A 25585-nucleotide genomic window follows, 5' to 3' on the forward strand; every position below is an offset into this window, starting at 1 on the left:
CTTCAGCATTCTTCCTTCATGTTTTTTTTTTCATTTTCCCTTTGTTTACTTTATTTTTCTAAGTTTACTTTATTTAGGGTTATTCAGTTTCACAAAAAAATATATTTACTTCCATTTTTCCCATTGTTTTTTCCTTAATTCATTTTCTTCAATTTTTCTTCAATATATCTTCTGTCAGTCTTCTTTTTCATTCTTCCAATCGCTTCATATGTGTGATTAAAAGGGTAAGAATCGTTTGGCCGAGACCCATTCAGCCAGGAATTTCTCCGGCAGTTCCTCCAGGAATTCCTCCGGAAGTTCCTCCAGGAATTCCTCCGGAAGTTCCTCCAGGAATTCCTCCGGAAGTTCCTCCAGGAATTCCTCCGGAAGTTCCTCCAGGAATTCCTCCGGAAGTTCCTCCAGAAATTCCTCCGGAAGTTCCTTAAGGAATTCCTTCGGAAGTTCCTCCAGGAGTTCCTCCGGAAGTTCCGCCTGAAAATCCAAAGATCGCATGTTCGAGACTTGGTGCTGGTAAGATTTTTTTTATTTTTCATATTTTTATGTATAATCGTAATACTGTTCTCATGATGTCGGAAAAAATCGTATAATAAAACTCGTATGTACCTATATCGACTCCACTGCGTTCTACCCTATTCTGCTTCTTCTTTTTATGTCTTCAGCATTCTTCCTTCATGTTTTTTTTTCATTTCCCTTTGTTAGCTTTTTTTTCTAAGTTTACTTTATTAAAGGTTATTCAGTTTCCCCAAAAAATATATTTACTTCCATTTTTTCCCATTGTTTTTTCCTTAATTAATTTTCTTCAATTTCTCTTCAATATATCTTCTATCAGTCTTCTTTTTCATTCTTCCAATCGCTTCTGTTTGATTAAATGGGTAAGAATCGTTTGGCCGAGACCCATTCAGCCAGGAATTTCTCCGGCAGTTCCTCCAGGAATTTCTCCGGCAGTTCCTTCAGGAATTCCTCCGGAAGTTCCTCCAGAAATTCCTCTGGAAGTTCCTTAAGGAATTCCTCCGGAAGTTCCTCCAGGAATTCCTCCGGAAGTTCCTCCAGGAGTTCCTCCGGAAGTTCCTCCAGGAGTTCCTCCGGAAGTTCCTCCAGGAGTTCCTCCAGAAGTTCCTCCAGGGATTTCTCCGGAAATTCCTCCAAGAATTCCTCCGGAAGTTCCTCCGGAAGTTCCTCCAGAAGTTCCTCCGGAAGTTCCTCCAGGAATTCCTCCGGAAGTTCCTCCAGGAATTCCTCCGGAAGTTCCTCCAGGAATTCCTCCGGAAGTTCCTCCAGGAATTCCTCCGGAAGTTCCTCCAGGAATTCCTCCGGAAGTTCCTCCAGGAATTCCTCCGGAAGTTCCTCCAGGAATTCCTCCGGAAGTTCCTCCAGGAATTCCTCCGGAAGTTCCTCCAGGAATTTCTCCGGAAGTTCCTCCAGGAATTTCTCCGGAAGTTCCTCCAGGAATTCCTCCGGAAGTTCCTCCAGGAATTCCTCCGGAAGTTCCTCCAGGAATTCCTCCGGAAGTTCCTCCAGGAATTCCTCCGGAAGTTCCTCCAGGAATTCCTCCGGAAGTTCCTCCAGGAATTCCTCCGGAAGTTCCTCCAGGAATTCCTCCGGAAGTTCCTCCAGGAATTCCTCCGGAAGTTCCTCCAGGAATTCCTCCGGAAGTTCCTCCAGGAATTCCTCCGGAAGTTCCTCCAGGAATTCCTCCGGAAGTTCCTCCAGGAATTCCTCCGGAAGTTCCTCCAGGAATTCCTCCGGAAGTTCCTCCAGGAATTCCTCCGGAAGTTCCTCCAGGAATTCCTCCGGAAGTTCCTCCAGGAATTCCACCGGAAGTTCCTCCAGGAATTCCTCCGGAACTTCCTCCAGGAATTTCTCCGGAAGTTCCTCCAGGAATTCCTCCGGTAGTTCCTCCAGGAATTCCTCCGGAAGTTCCTCCAGGAATTCCTCCGGAAGTTCCTCCAGGAATTCCTCCGGAAGTTCCTCCAGGAATTCCTCCGGAAGTTCCTCCAGGAATTCCTCCGGAAGTTCCTCCAGGAATTCCTCCGGAAGTTCCTCCAGGAATTCCTCCGGAAGTTCCTCCAGGAATTCCTCCGAAGTTCCTCCAGGAATTCCTCCGGAAGTTCCTCCAGGAATTCCTCCGGTAGTTCCTCCATGAATTCCTCCGGAAGTTCCTCCAGGAATTCCTCCGGAAGTTCCTCCAGGAATTCCTCCGGAAGTTCCTCCAGGAATTCCTCCGGAAGTTCCTCCAGGAATTCCTCCGGAAGTTCCTCCAGGAATTCCTCCGGAAGTTCCTCCAGGAATTCCTCCGGAAGTTCCTCCAGGAATTCCTCCGGAAGTTCCTCCAGGAATTCCTCCGGAAGTTCCTCCAGGAATTCCTCCGGAAGTTCCTCCAGGAATTCCTCCGGAAGTTCCTCCAGGAAGTTCCTCCGGAAGTTCCTCCAGGAATTCCTCCGGAAGTTCCTCCAGGAATTCCTCCGGAAGTTCCTCCAGGAATTCCTCCGGAAGTTCCTCCAGGAATTCCTCAGGAAGTTCCTCCAGGAATTCCACCGGAAGTTCCTCCAGGAATTCCACCGGAAGTTCCTCCAGGAATTCCTCCGGAAGTTCCTCCAGGAATTCCTCCGGAAGTTCCTCCAGGAATTCCTCCGGAAGTTCCTCCAGGAATTCCTCCGGAAGTTCCTCCAGGAATTCCTCCGGAAGTTCCTCCAGGAATTCCTCCGGAAGTTCCTCCAGGAATTCCTCCGGAAGTTCCTCCAGGAATTCCTCCGGAAGTTCCTCCAGGAATTCCTCCGGAAGTTCCTCCAGGAATTCCTCCGGAAGTTCCTCCAGGAATTCCTCCGGAAGTTCCTCCAGGAATTCCTCCGGAAGTTCCTCCAGGAATTCCTCCGGAAGTTCCTCCAGGAATTCCTCCGGAAGTTCCTCCAGGAATTCCTCCGGAAGTTCCTCCAGGAATTCCTCCGGAAGTTCCTCCAGGAATTCCTCCGGAAGTTCCTCCAGGAATTCCACCGGAAGTTCCTCCAGGAATTCCTCCGGAAGTTCCTCCAGGAATTCCTCCGGAAGTTCCTCCAGGAATTCCTCCGGAAGTTCCTCCAGGAAGTTCCTCCGGAAGTTCCTCCAGGAAGTTCCTCCGGAAGTTCCTCCAGGAAGTTCCTCCGGAAGTTCCTCCAGGAAGTTCCTCCGGAAGTTCCTCCAGGAAGTTCCTCCGGAAGTTCCTCCAAGAAGTTCCTCCGGAAGTTCCTCCAAGAAGTTCCTCCGGAAGTTCCTCCAGGAAGTTCCTCCGGAAGTTCCTCCAGGAAGTTCCTCCGGAAGTTCCTCCAGGAAGTTCCTCCGGGAGTTCCTCCAGGAAGTTCCTCCGGAAGTTCCTCCAGGAAGTTCCTCCAGGAAGTTCCTCCAGGAAGTTCCTCCAGGAAGTTCCTCCAGGAAGTTCCTCCAGGAAGTTCCTCCAGGAAGTTCCTCCAGGAAGTTCCTCCGGAAGTTCCTCCAGGAAGTTCCTCCGGAAGTTCCTCCAGGAAGTTCCTCCGGAAGTTCCTCCGGAAGTTCCTCCAGGAAGTTCCTCCGGAAGTTCCTCCAGGAAGTTCCTCCGGAAGTTCCTCCAGGAAGTTCCTCCGGAAGTTCCTCCAGGAAGTTCCTCCGGAAGTTCCTCCAGGAAGTTCCTCCGGAAGTTCCTCCAGGAAGTTCCTCCGGAAGTTCCTCCAGGAAGTTCCTCCGGAAGTTCCTCCAGGAAGTTCCTCCGGAAGTTCCTCCAGGAAGTTCCTCCGGAAGTTCCTCCAGGAAGTTCCTCCGGAAGTTCCTCCAGGAAGTTCCTCCGGAAGTTCCTCCAGGAAGTTCCTCCGGAAGTTCCTCCAGGAAGTTCCTCCGGAAGTTCCTCCAGGAAGTTCCTCCGGAAGTTCCTCCAGGAAGTTCCTCCGGAAGTTCCTCCAGGAAGTTCCTCCGGAAGTTCCTCCAGGAAGTTCCTCCAGAAGTTCCTCCAGGAATTCCTCCGGAAGTTCCTCCAGGAATTCCTCCGGAAGTTCCTCCAGGAATTCCTCCGGAAGTTCCTCCAGGAATTCCTCCGGAAGTTCCTCCAGGAATTCCTCCGGAAGTTCCTCCAGGAATTCCTCCGAAGTTCCTCCAGGAATTCCTCCGGAAGTTCCTCCAGGAATTCCTCCGGAAGTTCCTCCAGGAATTCCTCCGGAAGTTCCTCCAGGAATTCCTCCGGAAGTTCCTCCAGGAATTCCTCCGGAAGTTCCTCCAGGAATTCCTCCGGAAGTTCCTCCAGGAATTCCTCCGGAAGTTCCTCCAGGAATTCCTCCGGAAGTTCCTCCAGGAATTCCTCCGGAAGTTCCTCCAGGAATTCCTCCGGAAGTTCCTCCAGGAAGTTCCTCCAGGAATTCCTCCGGAAGTTCTTCCAGGAATTCCTCCGGAAGTTCCTCCAGGAATTCCTCCGGAAGTTCCTCCAGGAATTCCTCCGGAAGTTCCTCCAGGAATTCCTCCGGAAGTTCCTCCAGGAATTCCTCCGGAAGTTCCTCCAGGAATTCCTCCGGAAGTTCCTCCAGGAATTCCTCCGGAAGTTCCTCCAGGAAGTTCCTCCGGAAGTTCCTCCAGGAATTCCTCCGGAAGTTCCTCCAGGAATTCCTCCGGAAGTTCCTCCAGGAATTCCTCCGGAAGTTCCTCCAGGAATTCCTCCGGAAGTTCCTCCAGGAATTCCTCCGTAAGTTCCTTCAGGAATTCCTCCGGAAGCTCTTCCAGGAATTCCTCCGAAAGTTCCTCCAGGAATTCCTCCGGAAGCTTCTCCAGGAATTCCTCCGGAAGTTCCTCCAGGAATTCCTCCGGAAGTTCCTCCAGGAATTCCTCCGGAAGTTCCTCCAGGAATTCCTCCGGAAGTTCCTCCAGGAATTCCTCCGGAGGCTCTTCGAGGGCTCTTCAGATACTTCTTATGATTTTTTTTCCAGAAATTCACATGGAATTCCACTTAATCCACTTCCCGGGAATTCTTCCGGAAAATTGTCCATGAATCCTGGAAGGACTTCTTATGTAAATTAAATTGCGAAATCAAGATCTAAAAAATCTTACGCCCATTCCTCTGGGAATTCTTCCAGAAATTCCTACCTTAAAATTCCTCCAGGGATTCTCCCGGAGGGTCATTAACAAATAAATTATTCTGGAAAATAATTTCCGGGAATTTTATTTGAAGAGAGAGATCGACTGGAAGATTCCCGAGTAGCACAATTTAGACCGATTTGGTTGCAACAACTCATATATGACCAGATTTGGTCGTACATAAGTTACAGCAACTCGTTTATGCCAAGTGTGCTGCTTGGGTTTGATCTGGAATTTTTTTTTTTGCTTTCTCAGTCTTATGTATTCAAAACGATGTGTTTTGTTTTGCCCTTAACCTTTTATTTTGGCCTTTTTCAAGGGTGAACTAAATATTGCATCCCGTGTAACGATTGTGGACAGGTCTATATTGGTATGACCACCAACCAGCTTTAAAAACGAAGTGGATCAGTGGCCATAAATCCGATGTAAACAAGATCACCAACATTCCAGAAAACAGCTCTCACGCAGAGAGAAATCGGATAACCACACCACTGTAGAAAACAGAAGTCGATTGTGTAACCGTCGGTTCCATTATTAACTTGTGGCTCCTCCACAATTCCAAAATACTCCAATCACCCAAAACAATATACGCCTCAATCAAAACAAATATCCCATCCGGATGAGATAGTTGGCACTCACGCAGTGACTTGGTGTGTGAGCTGAGCCTGTCTCACTCTCACGGCGATCTGTCATGCTAGAGTGACAGCTCATATTCGTGCGGTGTGAACCGGCCTTTATCAGCCAATGATGGTTCCAGCCCACAGGTGGAGCGTTAATAGCGCAAATACAGGCTGCGGAAATGCGAAAAGCATAAATTTATTTATCTTAGATTCTGGGTTTCCTATAAATAGGAAATAAATCCCAGAATCGTTCTCTTTTGGCTGGTGAATCTAGAACGGTCTAGAAGTGCGCGCGTGTGTAGCTTTTTATCAAATAGAGGTTAGAAAGTAAATCCTCATGTGGTGTAATTGTTTTAACTTTGTGTTTTTGTTTCTTTAATTAGGTGTTAGTCGGTTAGTTAAAACGGCTAACTATAGTACGTCGAATTAAAATTGTGTTAGTAAAAGTTATCATTGTAAAAAGTATGTACAGTGTTAGTAAGCGTTAAAATTGTCCTAAAAGTAATTGTATTTCAGTCTGACTGTTAAAAGTTAATTGAACGAACACAAACATCGACATAAAAAAGTGAAAGCTATAAGAAAAAGGTAAAAATTAATTGTATTATAGTGAAAATTGTGGAATAATTGTTAGTGACGTCACAGGGGTCTAATGTGTGGTTAGGTCCGAGGCAAGGGCCTTTTTTTCTTTTATTTTGGGCTTTTTCCCAGCAAACGGCCGGAGAAAGCGACGACGAGCCACCTCGAGCGATGCACAAAAGCCAATGCCAGCCATAAGACGCCATTGTCGATGGCATCCCACGGTTCTAACGCCTATGAACCCCCTCACCTGGCGACAAGCTCCCCTGCAACCATCCGCCATTGCGAAAGCGGCATTTTCGCCTTTGGATTCCGCACCATCTCGCCCGGTTGCTAGCTGTAATCGCCGACTGCTGTAAACCTCCTTGGAGTCTGGCGCAAACACCCAACACCAGTTCGGCATTCGTTGTCGGATCCTACCTCCACCATTCGGAACCAGAGGTTCCCTACCACACCACTACAAACCACAAACCGCAAGTACTAAAACCCCAAAGTGACGTAGTTAATAAATAGGACTAGTTTGTAAAGATGTCCAGTGGTAGCTTATTTAAAGAGCATAGCCCTGAGGTAAAGCTTTTCCACCACTTTGTTCTTTTCCGCTTTGTCGAGCTCAAACGGAGCTATCAGGCCTCGCCTTTCTGGAATTCTCCCCCAACGTAAAACTTTTATTATGCTTTCCGTATCAAACAGCCGACCTATTAGCGAAACATTGGTGGGTAAGTATACCACAAAAAGGTCCTGCACAATAGGTCTGTCCTCAGCTGGAGATTTGAGAGACAAGTCAGTTCCAAACGACCCCGAGATCCCCAATCCCTGAGCTGGCGAGTTACAATTGCAACATTCAATTACCGAATAATTATAGGAAATAGCGCCATCTTCAAATTAACCGTTAAACATTGACTAGTCCAGTCTATTTGTGTAGTGCAAGTCTTCTAAAATAGCAGTGTTTCCAAAGTCCTTAATCGTCCAAACTAAATGTTTAAATTAATAAATAGAAGCCCTCCCTACATGAAAAACGGCAAACCAAAAAACGAAAAACGGTAGACAGTGTAGGTATTTTTTTTAAATATGTTTTTGTGTATCATGTTATGCACTTTTCCATGTTCATGTCCTTTTTAGTACACCCTTGAAAAAGGCCTAAACGTCTGACAAAACAAAACACATCGTTTTAAATACATAAGACTGGGAATTTTATTTTCGAATTCATCCGAAAAGTGTTACAAGAACTCTTTCACAAATTCCTTCAAGAGTCTCTCAGACGATTCCCACGAAAGTTTCTGCAGAATTTTTCCAAGAATTCGCCCAGAAAACCTTACAGGGGTTTTCCGGGAAGTTACCTTGCAAACTTCTCCTGAATATCATGAGGAAAATACTCCGAAAATTTTCCCGCTTTTTCTTCAGACTTCTTTAGAAATTTTCCGAGAATTCTCTCAAAAATACCTACTAGCATATCCGAAAAAATTCCTTCGAAAACTCTTTTCAGAAATATCCCTATTTGTTCTGCTGGAAATTTTTCTAGAGAATTCTCCTAGGAACTGCTCCGAGAATTCCTCTTTCATGGAGAACTCGCGACGGAATTTTTGTGGGAATATCCAAAGGAGTTCATAAAAGATGATCAATGCATGCAGTATTGCTTGAAGAAATTCGCAAAGGAATTCCTGATTTGAAACTCAGAAGAAATTTTTATATAAATTCGTGAATGAATTTCATGTGAATTTCCCGATGCGCTTACAGGATAAATTGTCGAAGAAATTCATAAATTCTAGAAGTAGACGTATTAGTTCAGAAAAAAATCAAAAAAGATTGTCGAGTTTCAAAACAATTTTTAAATGAAGTTCTGAAATATTTTTAGACTGAAATATTCCAGTACTTACTGCCGAAGAAGTTCTAGGAGCAATTCCTTGAATAGTTAAATGTCAGGTACATTTTGTTTGAACAAATATTATTTTGTTTGACCGAGCATACGTTGTACAACAACAGATCAAGTAGTTCCCTAACAATTCTGTCAGCCTGAATAAGCTACCTTTTCAGCTGAAATAGCCTATTTTAAATTAAATAAGTCCTTCATCAACTTTCAATTCTGTTGGCTCTAGACTTTATTGGAAATGAGAATAAATGCATAATTGTCAAGAAGATAATTGTCATATGAACTTGGCTGAAAATATGTATTTCCGACAGGAGCTAGAAAAATCTAGACTTAACAGTAAAAATGTCATCGCGTGGTAAAAAATATTCGGCAGCGTGGTCAATTTTTATAAGGCGGCGCGCCGATTCATTTTTGACGGCGGCGGCGGCGCACAGGTATACGTCTCACTACTCACTTCGCGCTTCTTACTTTTTACTGTGAGAAGAGAAAAATTTAAAGTGAGAAGTGGGACGTCTCACTTTTCACTCCTAATTTCTCACTTTTCAAATGACCTATTCAGCCAAATGTCCTAGTCGGCCAAATGATTCTTTCGGACAAATGACCCTTTCGGACAAATCTCGCTTAACTTTTCAAAAGGTCCTAAGTAACATTTTTTCATGAATTAATTTGAGTACTGCAATCAAAAGCTTTCATGTTATTCTGTTGATTGCACTATTCAAATTAATTAATGAAAAAAACTCAAAGGTGCAGCCCAATCGGGTTGTACGCAAAGGTGACGTAGGACTACGTAGCTATACAAAATTGATGGTATTTGCCATAATAATTTGTGTCGTTTTATTAACATTGAGCAAACTGCTCGGAGGCCAACTGAATCAAGAAGTTGAATAGTTGTTCCCAGTTGGATGGACTTTGAGTCTCCAATCGTGGAATTAACATGACTCATCGGCCGCTGAAGCCATTCGACTGGCTTTCAGTCGAGGACATCACAATCCTTGCTTTGCCACGAACGCTTACATCGCGGGCGAAAACCAAACATTGCAAATAAATATATTTGCGTTTGATTTCACGCCACTTCTGATTCTGCTAATTTCTCCTTTATTTCAGCCATTTTTGAGGATGGTGTCCTCCAAAAAGGTCTTTATACAAAAGAAGGTTGATCCGACAATCCGATATGAACTTTCTTCAAAGTGCAAAACTCAATCGTAACTAGCAAATTTGATAGCGCGGCGGATTAATTTGAACGGATGGAATCACTAACAGCAACCAAGCTACCACGTTTAACCCGATGCCGCCGAAACAATCCATTTTCGCAATTAATTCTTTCTTTCCATAAAATGCTGGTCCTGAGAAGAACCAATTTTCTTTTCCCAATGCGTCTTTCCAATAACTAACTGCATCCAAACGTTTGTCAGCACCCTGCGTTGAAATTGTCCAACCGCCACTTTATGGTTTTTCGCCATGCCTTCACCATTTGGAATAAATTTTCAGCATTGCCACCGCTACCCACGCCTTCGTGCTGCTGTGTCCGCTCCGCTGCATCACATTTTGTCCAACCGCTCATTATACAAAAGGTTGATCCGACTATCCGAAATAATCTTTCTTCAAAGTACAAAACTCAATCGTAAATAGCGAATTTGATAGCGCGTCGAAGGAAGATGATGTAGTAAATTTGAATGGATAGGATCACTATCTGCAACCAAGCTACCACCGAAACAGTCCATTGACGCAATTAACTCTTTCTTTCCATAAAATGTTGTTCCTGAGAAGAACCAATTTTCTTTTCCCAATGCGCCTTTCCAATAACTAACTGAATCTAATCACCTGTCGAACCCTTGCGTTGCAACTGTCCGACCGCCACTTGATGATTTTTCGCTCAGCCTCTAAAATTTGAAATAAATTTTCAGCATTGCCACACTGCCACCCACTCCTTCGTGCTGCTTTGTCCGCTCCACTACTCGAATGTCAAGCCGCTCGAATCGGAATGGCTCGCGCGCGCCGGACAGCAGCTTTTTTGTATTCAATAGTTTAAGCCCATTAGCCCCGCCCCTTTGTGAGCTGAAATGGGTGTAAATAAAATATGTACTCATAACGATTAATGAGGGGCGGGGCTAATGGAATTTCTTCATTAGATATAAGAAAGCTGCTTTCCGGCGCGCGCGAGCCATTTTGGTTGGGATTCCGCAGACAAGACAGGAGAATCACAAGTTCTAAGAATCTTATGAAATTTTCTCGCAAGATTCTAAATTGGGCATGAGATGTTGTTTATCTAAGATGCGTTTTGTTGCGAGGAATAACAACAGAAATTTTACTCAAGACGAAGTTTCTTCATATTGGCGTGGCGTCTTCATTGATGTTATACAAAAGCCAACATTTTATACAAAAGAAGGTTGATCCGACTATTCGAAATAATCTTTCTTGAAAGTACAAAACTCAATCGTAAATAGCGAATTTGATAGCGCCTCGAAAGGAGAAGATGCAGTAAATTTGAATAGATGGAATCACTAACAGCCACTAAGCTACCACGCCAAACCCGATGCCACCGAATCCATTTTCGCAATTAACTCTTTCTTTCCATAAACTGTTGGTCCTGAGAAGAACCATTTTTCATTTCCCAATGCGTCTTTCCAATAACTAATTGCATCCAAAACGTTTGTAAGGCACCTTGCGATGAAACTGTTCGACCGCCACTTTATGATTTTTCGCTAAGCCTCCAAAATTTGGAATAAATTTTCCGCATAGCCACTGCCACCCACGCCTTCATGCTGCTGTGTCCGCTCCACTGCATCGATTTTCGAACCGCCTTCTGTGGAATCCCGATCAAAATGACTCGCGCGCGCCGAACAGCAGCTTTCTTGTATTTAATAAATTAAACCCGTAAGCCCCGCCCTTTTGTGAGCTGATATGGGTGTAAATATAATGTGCACTCATAACGATTAATAAAGGGGCGGGGCTAATGGAATTACTTCATTAGAAATAAGAAAGCTGCTTTCGAGCGCGCGCGAGCCATTTCGATCGGGATTTCGCAGACAACGGACCCGACAACGCAGAACGACAAATTCTAAGAATCCTATGAAATTTTCTCTATTCTGAATTTGGTTATGAGATGTTGTTTATCTTAGATGCGTATTGTGACGAGAAACAACAGCAGAAATTTCATTCAAGACGAAGCTTTTCCATATTACCAAACATCATCTCTTGGCATCTGTCTGTCCGAGCGACGTTCATCGACGGGTGGTTGCTGTAGAAAGTTTCCACTGAGGTGGAGTCTTCATTGATTTTATACAAAAGAAAGTTGATCCGACTATCCGAAATAAACTTTCTTCAAAGTTCAAAACTCAATCGTAAATAGCGAATTTGATAACGCGTTGGAGGGATATGATGTAGTGAATTTTAATGGATGGGATCACTAACAGCAACCAAGCTACCACGCCAAACCCGATGCCACCGAAACAGTCCATTTTCGCAACTAACTCTTTCTTTTCATAAAATGTTGGTGCTGAGAAGAACCAATTTTCTTTTCCCAATGTTCCTTTCCAACTAACTGACACCACAATTTGTAATCAATTTTCAACATCGGCACTGGCGGTGCGGGATCACCACAGTGCTATTTTTATGGTCAACCTTTTCTTCATATGAAATTCTGGTTCGTTGAGGTTGAGTGATCTGCAGCAACACATCGAGCATCACCACCAATACGATTGATTTCCTTTGAAAATGTTATTAGCGCCTCCGTCATGCTGTGTCCGCTCCGCTACGATCGCTTTGGTGCATCTGCTATGCGTAAAATCTTGTTCAAACTGAGGATTAGATCCAAACCCGCAAGTGATTGATTTTTGATGTCTGTGCTAGTGATGCATGTACGTGATTGGTTAGTTTACCTATTTCTAAACTTTTTATCAATTATCGATAATAAATAGTTAAAAATCAGTATTTTCAAATAAATACAAAGAAGCGTTGACTCATCCTTGATCGATAGGTCCAAAAAAATTGAAAATCGATCGAGAAACGGCTTAGATATTAAAGTTTAAAGTCTATCATATTTTCGTGACGGTCCCCGATTTTCACAATCGTAAAATGTACCTCAATATAGAAAACACATACGTAGTCCTGCGTCAAAATGTTACTTAGGACCTTTTGAAAAGTTAAGCGAGAAATGACCCTTTCGGACAAATGACCTTTTCGGCAAAATGACCCTTTCCGCCAAATGACCCTTTGGGGCACACGACCTTTTTGGCCAAAGACCCTTTCGGTACAATGATCCTTTCGGCCAAATGACCCTTCTGGCAAAACAACCCTTTCGGCCAAATGAACCTTCCGGTCAAACGAATCTTTCGGTCAAATGATCCTTTCGGCCAAATGACCCTTTCAGTGGAATGACCCTTTCGGCCATATGACCCTTTCGGCCCAATGACCGTTTCGGCCAAACAACTCTTTCGGTCCAATGACCGTTTCGACCAAATGACCCTTTCGGCCTTTCAGACAAATGATTTTCGGCCTAATGGTCTGTTCTTAGCCGTGCGGTAAGCTGCGCGGCTACAAAGCAAGACCATGCTGAGGGTGGCTGGGTTCGATTCCCGGTGCCGGTCTAGACAATTTTCGGATTGGAAATTGTCTCGACTTCCCTGGGCATAAAAGTATCATCGTGTTAGCCTCATGATATACGAATGCAAAAATGGTAACTTGGCTTAGAAACCTCGCAGTTAATAACTGTGGAAGTGCTTGATTAACACTAAGCTGCGAGGCGGCTCTGTCCCAGTGTGGGGATGTAATGCCAATAAGAAGAAGAAGAATGGTCTGTTCGGCCAAATGGTATATTCGGCCAAACAACTTTCGGCCTAGTGGCATTCGGCCCTTTCCCTTAAACTAATCATTGTGAAACAAAAAAACACCTCTCTCTCTTTTCCCTTTTCCCAATGACACACGCAAAACAACTCACTTTATGGTTCCTTTCACTCAAATCCGCCCTTGCGTGGAAGAAGCCAGAAGTAAGTAAAATATGAAGAAAAAAAATCGGTGAGTTCTTTATCTTTACTCCAGTGTTGCGCTTTCACCCACTATGAGGTTTCACGAAATAAAATTTATGTTATTTTTATTTACACGGGACTATGGCGAAAACAACTCAAATTTGGCTTCTCCCACCGAACACCACACGTTGGGTTTATGCAGTTCTCTTTGTTTTTAGTATCATTCATGATAGAGAGTGAGAAAACTACCTACTATTGAGTTAAAAATTTGAACTAAGTACTCAAAGTTGAGTTCTTCGAACTTGTTTTTAGGTAGGGGGAATGACGGCTTTGGCAGGTTTTGTTCTATTATTGGCAGGGTTTTTTTTATGACTGACTAGGCTGACTGCATATCAAAGAATATTGTGGCCAAATTTCATAAAATTTGGTCGAGAAAAACCCCCCTGCCAATAATAGAACAAAACCTGCCAAAGCCGTCTTTCCCCCTACTTTTTTTGTGTATAATCTTTTCCATGGGTGGAGGATATTTGTAACAGATTTGGCTCAAATCGAGTTAGGAGTTAAGAGTTTACACAAAATTGTTCATATACCCAATACAATCGACTCCTTAGTGTACACTGAATTGATTGTTAAAAAATAGTGCCCCTCCCCCTTCTTCCAATAACCCCCTCTACCCATCTACATATGATCTTCCTCATAGGATAGAGAAATTGTGTATCGAATTTGGTTGAAATCGGTCCAGGATTTCAGAACATTAGCTGAATTGTTCGTTTTCCAAATAATACAACAAAGCCAACCGACCTCCCTCCACAATCTTTCCATTTTCGCAGTGATCTCGGCAATAGATAATAAATTGTATTTGAGTCTAATGAATTGGCATATGCCAAAATGGAAAAAATCTTACATGGGGGAAGGGGGGATGAAAAACCCAGAAAAATTTCTCACGGAATAAGTATTCGACCCCTTTCTTATAGTGTTGAGTTTTGCAGATTTTATGGAATATAAGTCTAGTTCTAAGATTTTTACCCTTACATGGTTTTGGGGTGTTTGCACAACATATTTTCAAGTAGTTGCTTCTAATTTGTCATCAATATCCACACTAAATCCATTGCATATAATAATTATACCAATTTACCAACAGATGTAACAACTCCAAATATTTCAATCGAAGGGCATCAAAGGCAAAATCCGGGTGTAGCTATTCATTGAAGAAAGTTTAGTTACTGGAAGTCTAGTACAAAAACTAGCCATTGCGAATAATAAATAATTATAAAATATTTTTTCAACTGTCACGAGTCCCAAAAAATCCAATGAAATACATCCTCTCTTTTAATTTGAATAAGGCCGGAATATTTATGATCAATAAAAAATACACCATGGAAACATTCTTCTAATTTGTCTTTATTGATTAGAAAAGTAAAATCCGACTTGATTGTACGGCCTGATTGAAAGATACCCATTTCAGGCTAGCAGCCCATGTTTCAACATCGTTGTATTCTGCTTTCATAATTTTCTACTCACTTTCAGCACAAGTAGACCTTTTAAATCGCAGTCCGTTATATTATAAAAAATAAGCACACATTTGATAGCGATTTTACTGCAGTTTAACAGCCGTAATGCGTCTCCTCTGCGTACGTCAACATCAAAAATTCATAAATTTCGCAAACTTACGGGACGCAACGCCTCATCCCATGCTCGGCACTTGTTTATAAAAGGTCTTAAAATGAACTCATCGAATCGTATTTACAAGCAATGAACACGTCTCTCTCCGATGCTAAAAACATGCACCCACCCACGTCCGCTCATACATCAGACCTCCCCCCTCCACCCTCATCAGAAGGAAAGTGGTGTTAATTCTCGGTTACAATCTCAGCTTTTTGGTTTCATTAGCATTCCGCACGACTCCCCGGAGCATCGCAGCGCATACAATATTCATGTGGGGAAAGGTGAAGCCAGGCGAAGGGGACACCAGGTGCAACGGAAAAACGGGAAGAGCTTCGGTCCGGGCGTGACATGAAAGTACATATCTTCCGAGAAACACCTATCGCCTTGGGCGGGGGTGAGGACTGCACTGCAATGTCGTCGTCGTCGTCGTTGTCTGCTCGAGTGCTCGGGTGAGGTTGGAAATCAACAAGACAAACAAAACACTGGCAAAATAACCCCAGGATGAAGATCTTCCGCCCGGGAAAGCCTCCCATTCACCGAGAAGATGGAGGTGGTGGTGACTTGGGCACAAAAGTCTGCACAAACGAAAAACGGAAATTTAAATATTCAATTATTTTTTGCTTCACTTTCTCGGAGGGTTTCCTGAGGTGCTCGGTTGGTTGGAGCTCGTTATCGGGAAAGTAATGGGAGCTAGACGGGGACGGGTGGAAATCTCAGCCCACAGCATGTAGGTCCTTTCCCATTTTCGATAATTGCAGCGGAAGTGTAGACGGTTCTTTGTAGAAATTGTTTATTATCCTGTAGTGAAGTGATCATAATTCAAAATGATGAAATCATTTCGACCAAGTTTGTGATGGAACGTTGGTAACCAACTTGTATGTCGGCATATATGTCCTCGGTACCATATTCGAGAGACTTAATAGATTTTCTAAGGATGATTAGGTTCCGGTCCATCTGTTCTGACACCCCTTGGGCAGGAAACCATTTCCAAAACGGGGGGCGGTTTGTGTGTGCTCCGTTTTACAATGTAGTGTTAAATAAGATGCTTTCCTGTTTTGCATATCTATACAAGGCTAATTAATGTCGTCTGGTCCTGGTGGTACCGAACGAACGAAAGGCACCTTCTTGCACGTTCCATTCGGAGGGGTTTTTCACCACCACGTACCAACATTCATTGGCGCTGGCACAGCACAGCGGGGGCACTTTTGGAAAACGTCGACGACGGCAACAACTACGAGAACGACACTATCATTTGCATTTTATTTCCGCAGCATTCAAGGTGAGTCTGCCACGCGGCACGGATTATGGGGTTCGCGGTCGAAATGAATGTTGTTCCACGCTAAATTGGATTTCTTTGACAATCACGTTCTTAAATTTAGCAACATTATTTCAGCAGCGAGCGTTAATAGTGCTGCCCAGTTGGTTAATTAAAAATCCAATTTCCATTTCCACCCGCCGCATTGTAGTTGGAGGAGGGCGTCCCATTCCGGATGTTTCGAACGATCATACTTCCGAAGTCAATTTTCTGGCCCATGGTTCCCCTCTCCTGGAGTTCGATATTAAACAGTGTGCAAGATGGGGATGGGTTCGAGGAATTGCGTGTGGCTGGATGAGTAAAGAGATCACGATATGCACGAGGTTAATTAGACGGGGCTAATCCTCGTAATTAAGACCTAACGAGATGATCCTATTAAAACAACAGTCGCTGTTGGGTGGATGAGGGAAAGTCATGTTTCCCATTTGCCACTGGTAGGAGACAAAAATAACCGACCGAAATACTGACATTGTTTTTATTTTAATTATTTTCGGACTATAATTGTGCCGTGGTTTGATATCTGCTTATTTATTATGTTTATTACTATCAAATCTGTCGCAAGCTGTAGGAGTATGTTATGTATGACGAATCCGGAATCTGGATATTTACACGGCAGGGTATTATTCTACAGATCATGAGAAGATTAGATGGTTAGATTTGATTTGAATTATTTCAGATAGAATCAGATTTGCTGAATTTGCGATGTCATGGTAATATTATATTGTTTGTACTATTGGACTATTGGCTCAAATGGCACATAGGCGTGCGGAGCCGAAATAATGTTTTTCAATTATTTATTAATGTTAATTTTCAAGAACCGAAAAACTCGGCTTAGGAGTGTGTTTATAATAATTCATACGAAAAGAAGGGGATTTAGGAAGAATATATTTCTTCAAGCTGAAATAAAAGATAAAAAGGTATCAATATGCTCCACTCTTGTTAGTTTATACAATTAATATATCTATCTGGAAAAGACAGCACGAAGCCTATGCATTATTAAATACTGAATAATTACAACTCCGGATAATTGATTTCTCCAAATTCATGATTTCACTGTATTCCTTTCGAAGTATTTTAAATGTAATTGCTGCAACTGAATTACAATCCACTTTTATTTTATACATTTTATACAGTGGCCTTGGAGAACTCATCACAATTTTGTGCATCCACTACAGGAAGAAAGATTTTCAACCTTAAAACATGCAGTGCTGATAAATTTCGACTCATGCATTTGAACGAGTAATTCAAAAGTTTTGCAAATGTGCTTAATTGTTGAAATGAGGGGGTTAGAAGCAGAGAGGCCTTGTATCCACATCTTTGCGGCTATATGTTTATATAGTTTGAACGTTATTCATAAAAAAATGTGAGAATTTACAGAAAATTTGTAATTTATCTAACTTTCATACAATTTGCAAGAAACAAAACTAACTTGCAAAACTAATTTTTTATCACTTTACGTTACCTTCTTTCAAACTTGAATTGGTTTTTCTCGGTGAAATAAAAACTCACTTTTGATTTTTTTACGTTTCAACCTACTTTGTTTTTTTCTGTTATCCTCAGAAATCTAGATTTGAAAAAGGCGTAACAGCCAAAATTTATTCCTTCTGATTCTTCGTCCACATATATAGCTATACATGTAGACGAAGAATCAGAAGGAATTAATTTTGGCTGTTACGCCCTTTTCAAATATTGGTCTAGAAATATTCCGCCTTGCGTTCGTTTTCATCGGCGGTTAACTTTTTTCTCAATAAGTTAACCGCCGATGAAAACGAACGCAAGGCGGAATATTTCTGAGGATGACCGAAAAAACAAAGTAGGTTGAAACGTAAAAAAAAATCAAAAGTGAGTTTTTATTTCACCGAGAAAAACCAATTCAAGTTTGAAAGATTAGGTAAGCGGTGATCGAAACCTGTTGAAGAAAAAAGTTTACGTTACTTTACATTCGACCACCAATATGATTGAATATTTCTTCACTAAAGTCATTTTGAAAGATCTGATTATCGACTTTCGTCTAACTTTTACGTCGTGAAAAACGATACTGAAGACCGAAAACATGTGTTTTGAGGAGGAGAATTTTCTTGCAATGAATGAGAATTTTATACGCGAATATTCAGCAGCATAGCCCGAACAATTTAAGAAGAGCTTCATGTAAACATTCAAAAGAAGTTTAAATTAAAATTCAGATTAGATCTCCAACTAATGTAATTCCGGAAGATTCGATTCGGCAACCGATATTTTTGCATCGGCGGGCCGCTGTTTGAAATCTGCATCGCCACTAATTTAACACGCTGGTTTGTAGAAGTCCAAAGAATTTTAAAATTCCAAGTGAATTTCCGAGAAAATTTAAATTGTTTTCCATATGTAATTTCAGAATTTCTGCGGACATAGCAAAATATTTCCCATGGAATATAAGGAAAAAAATCATGCGAATTTTCGGTAGCAATTTCAATGATTTTCCTGTGGACATTTTCAAAAAATATTCTGAAGACTTCCCAGTGGAAATTTTAGTGAATTTCTTGTGAAAAATTTAAGATAATTTTCCATAAAAACTACACAGGGTTTACTGAAGAAATTGCGAAGATTTTCTTTATGGAAACTTTTAGAATTCCTGGTGAGATATCCTAATTATTTCCCGTGGAAATTTTGAACAATTTTCTTAAAAAGTTCCAAAGAATTTTCAATTTCGAGGAAATGCTGTGAAAATTCAAAAAATTTTCCTCGAACATTCCCAAGAGTTCTCGTGGGTGTTCATTGAATATATTTCGGACATACTCCCGAATATGTTTTGCCGAAATTCCGAAGGGTATCTCGGGGTTATTTCGTGAAATTCTCTAAGACTTTTTCTAGGAAATTTTACACAATTTTCCCTTGAAATTCGAAATATTTTCCGAAGACAATTTTAAAGGATTTCTTCTGCCACCTTTGAAAATTTTCAAAGAAATTCGTATGAATTTCCCCTGGAAATTCGAATTTTTGTCCCCAGGAAATTCGGATGAATTTCCCCTGGAAATTCGGATGAATTTCTCCTGGAAATTCGGATGATTTTCCCCTGGAAATTCGGATGATTTTCCCCTGGAAATTCGGATTAAATTCCCCGGGAAATTCGAATTAATTTCCCCTGCAAATTCGGATTAAATTCCCCTGGAAATTCGGATTAATTTCCCCTGGAAATTCGGATGAATTTTCCCTTGAAATTCGGATGAATTTCGTCTAGAAATTCGGATGAATATCCCCTGGAAATTAGGATGAATTTCCTCTGGAAATTAGGATGAATTTCCTCTGGAAATTCGGATGAATTTCCTCTGGAAATTCGGATGAATTTCCTCTGGAAATTCGGATGAATTTCCTCTGGAAATTCGGATGAATTTCCTCTGGAAATTCGGATGAATTTCCTCTGGAAATTCGGATGAATTTCCTCTGGAAATCGGATGAATTTCCTCTGAATCGGATGAATTTCCTCTGGAATTCGGATGAATTTCCTCTGGAAGTCGGATGAATTTCCTCTGAAATTCGGATGAATTTCCTCTGGAATTCGGATGAATTTCCTCTGAAATCGGATGAATTTCCTCTGGAAATTCGGATGAATTTCCTCTGAAATTCGGATGAATTTCCTCTGGAAATCGGATGAATTTCCTCTGAAATTCGGATGAATTTCCTCTGGAATTCGGATGAATTTCCTCTGAAATTCGGATGAATTTCCTCTGAAATCGGATGAATTTCCTCTGGAAATCGGATGAATTTCCTCTGAAATTCGGATGAATTTCCTCTGGAAATCGGATGAATTTCCTCTGAAATTCGGATGAATTTCCTCTGAAATTCGGATGAATTTCCTCTGGAAATCGGATGAATTTCCTCTGGAAATCGGATGAATTTCCTCTGGAAATTCGGATGAATTTCCTCTGGAAATTCGGATGAATTTCCTCTGGAAATTCGGATGAATTTCCTCTGGAAATTCGGATGAATTTCCTCTGGAAATTCGGATGAATTTCCTCTGGAAATTCGGATGAATTTCCTCTGAAGTCCAAAGAATTTAATAAAATTGAATTTCCGAGAAAATTTAAATTGTTTTCCATATGTAATTTCAGAATTTCTGCGAACATGGCAAAATATTTCCCACGGAATATAAGGAAAAAAATCATGCGAATTTTCGGTAGCAATTTCAATGATTTTCCTGTGGACATTTTCAAAAAATATTCTGAAGAACTTTCAATTCCGAGGAAAATGCTGTGAAAATTCAAATAATTTTCCTCGAACATTCCCAAGAGTTCTCGTGGGTGTTCATTGAATATATTTCGGACATACTCCCGAATATTTTTTGCCGAAATTCCGAAGGGTATCTCGGGGATATTTCGTGAAATTCTCTATTCAAATTAAATTCCGCAGATTCGTAAAACAATTTCTTTGGAAGCTTTAAAGACCTTTTCTAGGAAATTTTACACAATTTTCCCTAGAAATTCGGAATATTTTCCGAAGACAATTTTAAAGGATTTCTTCTGCCACCTTTGAAAATTTTCAAAGAAATTCGGATGAATTTCCCCTGGAAATTCGAATTACTGTCCCCTGGAAATTCTAATTATTGTCCCCTGGAAATTCGGATGAATTTCCTTTGTAAATTCGGATGAATTTCCCCTGGAAATTCGGATGAATTTCCCCTGGAAATTCGGATGAATTTCCCCTGGAAATTCGGATGAATTTCCCCTGGAAATTCGGATGAATTTCCCCTGGAAACTCGGATGAATTTCCCCTGGAAATTCGGATGAATTTCCCCTGGAAATTCGAATGAATTTCTCCTGGAAATGCGGATGAATTTGCCCTGGAAATGCGGATGAATTACCCCTGGAAATGCGGATGAATTTCCCCTGGAAATGCGGATGAATTTCCCCTGGAAATGCGGATGAATTTCCCCTGGAAATATGGATGAATTTCCCCTGGAAATGCGGTTGAATTTCCCCTGGAAGTTCGGATGAATTTCCCCTGGAAATTCGGATGAATTTCCCCTGGAAATTCGGATGAATTTCCCCTGGAAATTCGGATGAATTTCCCCTGGAAATTCGGATGAATTTCCCCGGGAAACTCGGAAGATTTCCCCGAGAAATTCGGATGAATTTCCCCTGGAAATTCGGATGAATTTCCCCTGGAAATTCGGATGAATTTCCCCTGGAAATTCGGATGAATTTCCCCTGGAAATTCGGATGAATTTCCCCTGGAAATTCGGATGAATTGCCCTGAAATTCGGATGAATCTCCTCTGGAAATTCGGATGAATTTCCTCTGGAAATCGGATGAATTTCCTCTGGAAGTCGGATGAATTTCCTCTGGAAATCGGATGAATTTCCTCTGGAAATCGGATGAATTTCCTCTGGAAATTCGGATGAATTTCCTCTGGAAATCGGATGAATTTCCTCTGGAATTCGGATGAATTTCCTCTGAATTCGGATGAATTTCCTCTGGAATTCGGATGAATTTCCTCTGGAAATCGGATGAATTTCCTCTGGAAATCGGATGAATTTCCTCTGGAAATCGGATGAATTTCCTCTGGAAATCGGATGAATTTCCTGAAATTCGGATGAATTTCCTGAATTCCGATGAATTTCCCTGAATTCCGATGAATTTCCTGGAAATTCGGATGAATGGAAATTCGGATGAATTTCCTCTGAAATTCGGATGAATTTCCTCTGAAATTCGGATGAATTTCCTCTGAAATTCGGATGAATTTCCTCTGAAATTCGGATGAATTTCCTCTGAAATTCAGATGAATTTCCCTGGAAATTCGGATGAATTTCCTGGAAATCGGATGAATTTCTCCTGGAAATTCGGATGAATTTCCCTGGAAATTCGGATGAATTTCCCCTGGAAATTCGGATGAATTTCCCCTGGAAATTCGGATGAATTTCTCCTGGAAATTCGGATGAATTTCCCCTGGAAATTCGGATGAATTTCCCCTGGAAATTCGGATGAATTTCCCCTGGAATGAATTTCCCCTGGAAATTCGGATGAATTTCCCCTGGAAATTCGAATGAATTTCTCCTGGAAATGCGGATGAATTTCCCCTGGAAATGCGGATGAATTTGCCCTGGAAATGCGGATGAATTTCCCCTGGAAATGCGGATGAATTTCCCCTGGAAATGCGGATGAATTTCCCCTGGAAATGCGGATGAATTTCCCCTGGAAATGCGGATAAATTTCCCCTGGAAGTTCGGATGAATTTCCCCTGGAAATTCGGATGAATTTCCCTTGGAAATTCGGATGAATTTCCCCTGGAAATTCGGATGAATTTCCCCTGGAAATTCGGATGAATTTCCCCTGGAAATTCGGATGAATTTCCCCGGGAAACTCGGAATATTTCCCCGGGAAATTCGGATGAATTTCCCCGGGAAATTCGGATGAATTTCCCCGGGAAATTCGGATGAATTTCCCCGGGAAATTCGGATGAATTTCCCCGGGAAATTCGGATGAATTTCCCCTGGAAATTCGGATGAATTTCCCCTGGAAATTCGGATGAATTTCCCCTGGAAATTCGGATGAATTTCCCCTGGAAATTCGGATGAATTTCCCCTGCAAATTCGGATGAATTTCCCTGGAAATTCGGATGAATTTCCCCTGGAAATGCGGTAGAATTTCCCCTGGAAATTCGGATGAGTTTCCCCTGGAAATTCGGTAGAATTTCCCCTGGAAATTCGGTAGAATTTCCCCTGGAAATTCGGTAGAATTTCCCCTGGAATGGAATTTCCCTTGGAAATTCGGATGAATTTCCTCTGGAAATTCGGATGAATTTCCTCTGGAAATTCGGATGAATTTCCTCTGGAAATTCGGATTAATTTCCTCTGGAAATTCGGATTAATTTCCTCTGGAAATTCGGATGAATTTCCTCTGGAAGTTCGGATGAATTTCCTCTGGAAATTCGAATGAATTTCCTCTGGAAATTTGAATGAATTTCCTTTGGGAAATTCGAATGAATTTCCTTTGGGAAATTCGAATGAATTTCCTTTGGGAAATTCGAATGAATTTCCTTTGGGAAATTCGAATGAATTTCCTTTGGGAAATTCGAATGAATTTCCTTTGGGAAATTCGAATGAATTTCCTTTGGGAAATTCGAATGAATTTCCTTTGGGAAATTCGAATGAATTTCCTTTGGGAAATTCGAATGAATTTCCTCTTGAATTCGAATGAATTTCCTCTGGAAATTCGAATGAATTTCCTCTGGAAATTTGAATGAATTTCCTCTGGAAATTCGAATGAATTTCCTCTGGAAATTCGAATGAATTTCCTCTGGAAATTCGAATGAATTTCCTCTGGAAATTCGAATGAATTTCCTCTGGAAATTCGAATGAATTTCCTCTGGAAATTCGGATGAATTTCCCCTGGAAATTCGGATGAATTTCCCCTGGAAATTCGGATGAATTTCCCTGGAAATTCGGATGAATTTCCCCTGGAAATGCGGTAGAATTTCCCCTGGAAATTCGGATGAATTTCCCCTGGAAATTCGGTAGAATTTCCCCTGGAAATTCGGTAGAATTTCCCCTGGAAATTCGGTAGAATTTCCCCTGGAAATTCGGTAGAATTTCCCCTGGAATGGAATTTCCTTTGGAAATTCGGATGAATTTTCTCTGGAAATTCGGATGAATTTCCTCTGGAAATTCGGATGAATTTCCTCTGGAAATTCGGATGAATTTCCTCTGGAAATTCGGATGAATTTCCTCTGAAAATTCGGATGAATTTCCTCTGGAAATTCGGATGAAGTTCCTCTGGAAATTCGGATGAATTTCCTCTGGAAATTCGGATGAATTTCCTCTGGAAATTCGGATGAATTTCCTCTGGAAATTCGGATGAATTTCCTCTGGAAATTCGGATGAATTTCCTCTGGAAATTCGGATGAATTTCCCCTTGAAATTCGGATGATTCTCCCCTGGAAATTCGGATGAATTTCCCCTGAAAATTCGGATGAATTTCCTCTGGAAATTCGGATGAATTTCCTCTGGAAATTCGGATGAATTTCCTCTGAAATTCGGATGAATTTCCTCTGAAATTCGGATGAATTTCCTCTGAAATTCGGATGAATTTCCTCTGGAAATCGGATGAATTTCCTCTGGAAATTCGGATGAATTTCCTCTGGAAATTCGGATGAATTTCCTCTGGGAATTCGGATGAATTTCCTCTGGAAATTCGGATGAATTTCCTCTGGAAATTCGGATGAATTTCCTCTGGAAATTCGGATGAATTTCCTCTGGAAATTCGGATGAATTTCCTCTGGAAATTCGGATGAATTTCCTCTAGAAATTCGAATGAATTTCCTCTGAGAAATTCGGATGAATTTCCTCTGAAATTCGGATGAATTTCCTCTGGAAATCGGATGAATTTCCTCTGGAAATCGGATGAATTTCCTCTTGAAACTCGGATGAGCTTCCTCTTGAAACTCGGATGAATTTCCTCTTGAAACTCGGATGAATTTCCTCTGGAAATTCGGATGAATTTCCTCTGGAAATTCGGATGAATTTCCTCTGGAAATTCGGATGAATTTCCTCTGGAAATTCGGATGAATTTCCTCTGGAAATTCGAATGAATTTCCTCTGGAAATTCGAATGAATTTCCTCTGGAAATTCGAATGAATTTCCTTTGGAATTTCCTTGTGGAAATACAAAGGATTTTTCTTGGGGAAATTCGAAGGAATTTCCTTGGGGAAATTCGAAGGAATTTCTTTTGGAATTTTCGAATGAATTTCCTTTGGAAATTCGAATGAATTTCCTTTGGAAATTCGAATGAATTTCTATTGGAAATTCGAATGAATTTCCTTTGGAAGTTCGAATGAATTTCTATTGGAAATTCGTATGAATTTACTTTGGAAAATCGAATGAATTTTCTTTGGAAAATTGAATGAACTTCCTTTGGGAAATTCGAATGAACTTCTTTTGGAAATCGAATGAATTTCCTCTGGAAATTCGAATGAATTTCCTCCGGGAAATTCGAATGAAATTCGAATGAAATTCGAATGAATTTCCTCTGGAAATTCGAATGAATTTCCTCTGGAAATTCGAATGAATTTCCTCTGGAAATTCGAATGAATTTCCTCTGGAAATTCGAATGAATTTCCTCTGGAAATTCGAATGAATTTCCTCTGGAAATTCGAATGAATTTCCTCTGGAAATTCGAATGAATTTCCTCTGGAAATTCGAATGAATTTCCTCTGGAAATTCGAATGAATTTCCTCTGGAAATTCGAATGAATTTCCTCTGGAAATTCGAATGAATTACCTCTGGAAATTCGAATTAATTTCCTCTGGAAATTCGAATGAATTTCCTCTGCAAATTCGAATGATTTTCCTCTGGAAATTCGAATGAATTTCCTCTGGAAATTCGAATGTATCTCCTCTGGAAATTCGCATGATTTTCCTCTGGAAATTGAATAAATTTCCTCTGGAAATTCGAATGAATTTCCTCTGGAAATTCGAATGAATTTCCTCTGGAAATTCGAATGAATTTCCTCTGGAAATTCGATTGAATTTCCTCTGGAAATTCGAA

At 41.4% G+C, this 25585-nt stretch overlaps 1 protein-coding gene across 1 annotated transcript in view; it reads left to right on the plus strand.

The window, feature by feature from the left end:
* The window catches only part of LOC134226360 (beta-1-syntrophin), a 728606-nt gene that overhangs the window by 454655 nt on the left and 248366 nt on the right, over positions 1-25585 (plus strand). The window lies entirely within an intron of this gene.

Source organism: Armigeres subalbatus, chromosome 3 (assembly GCF_024139115.2).
Source record: "Armigeres subalbatus isolate Guangzhou_Male chromosome 3, GZ_Asu_2, whole genome shotgun sequence".
Lineage (NCBI taxonomy): Eukaryota > Metazoa > Arthropoda > Insecta > Diptera > Culicidae > Armigeres > Armigeres subalbatus.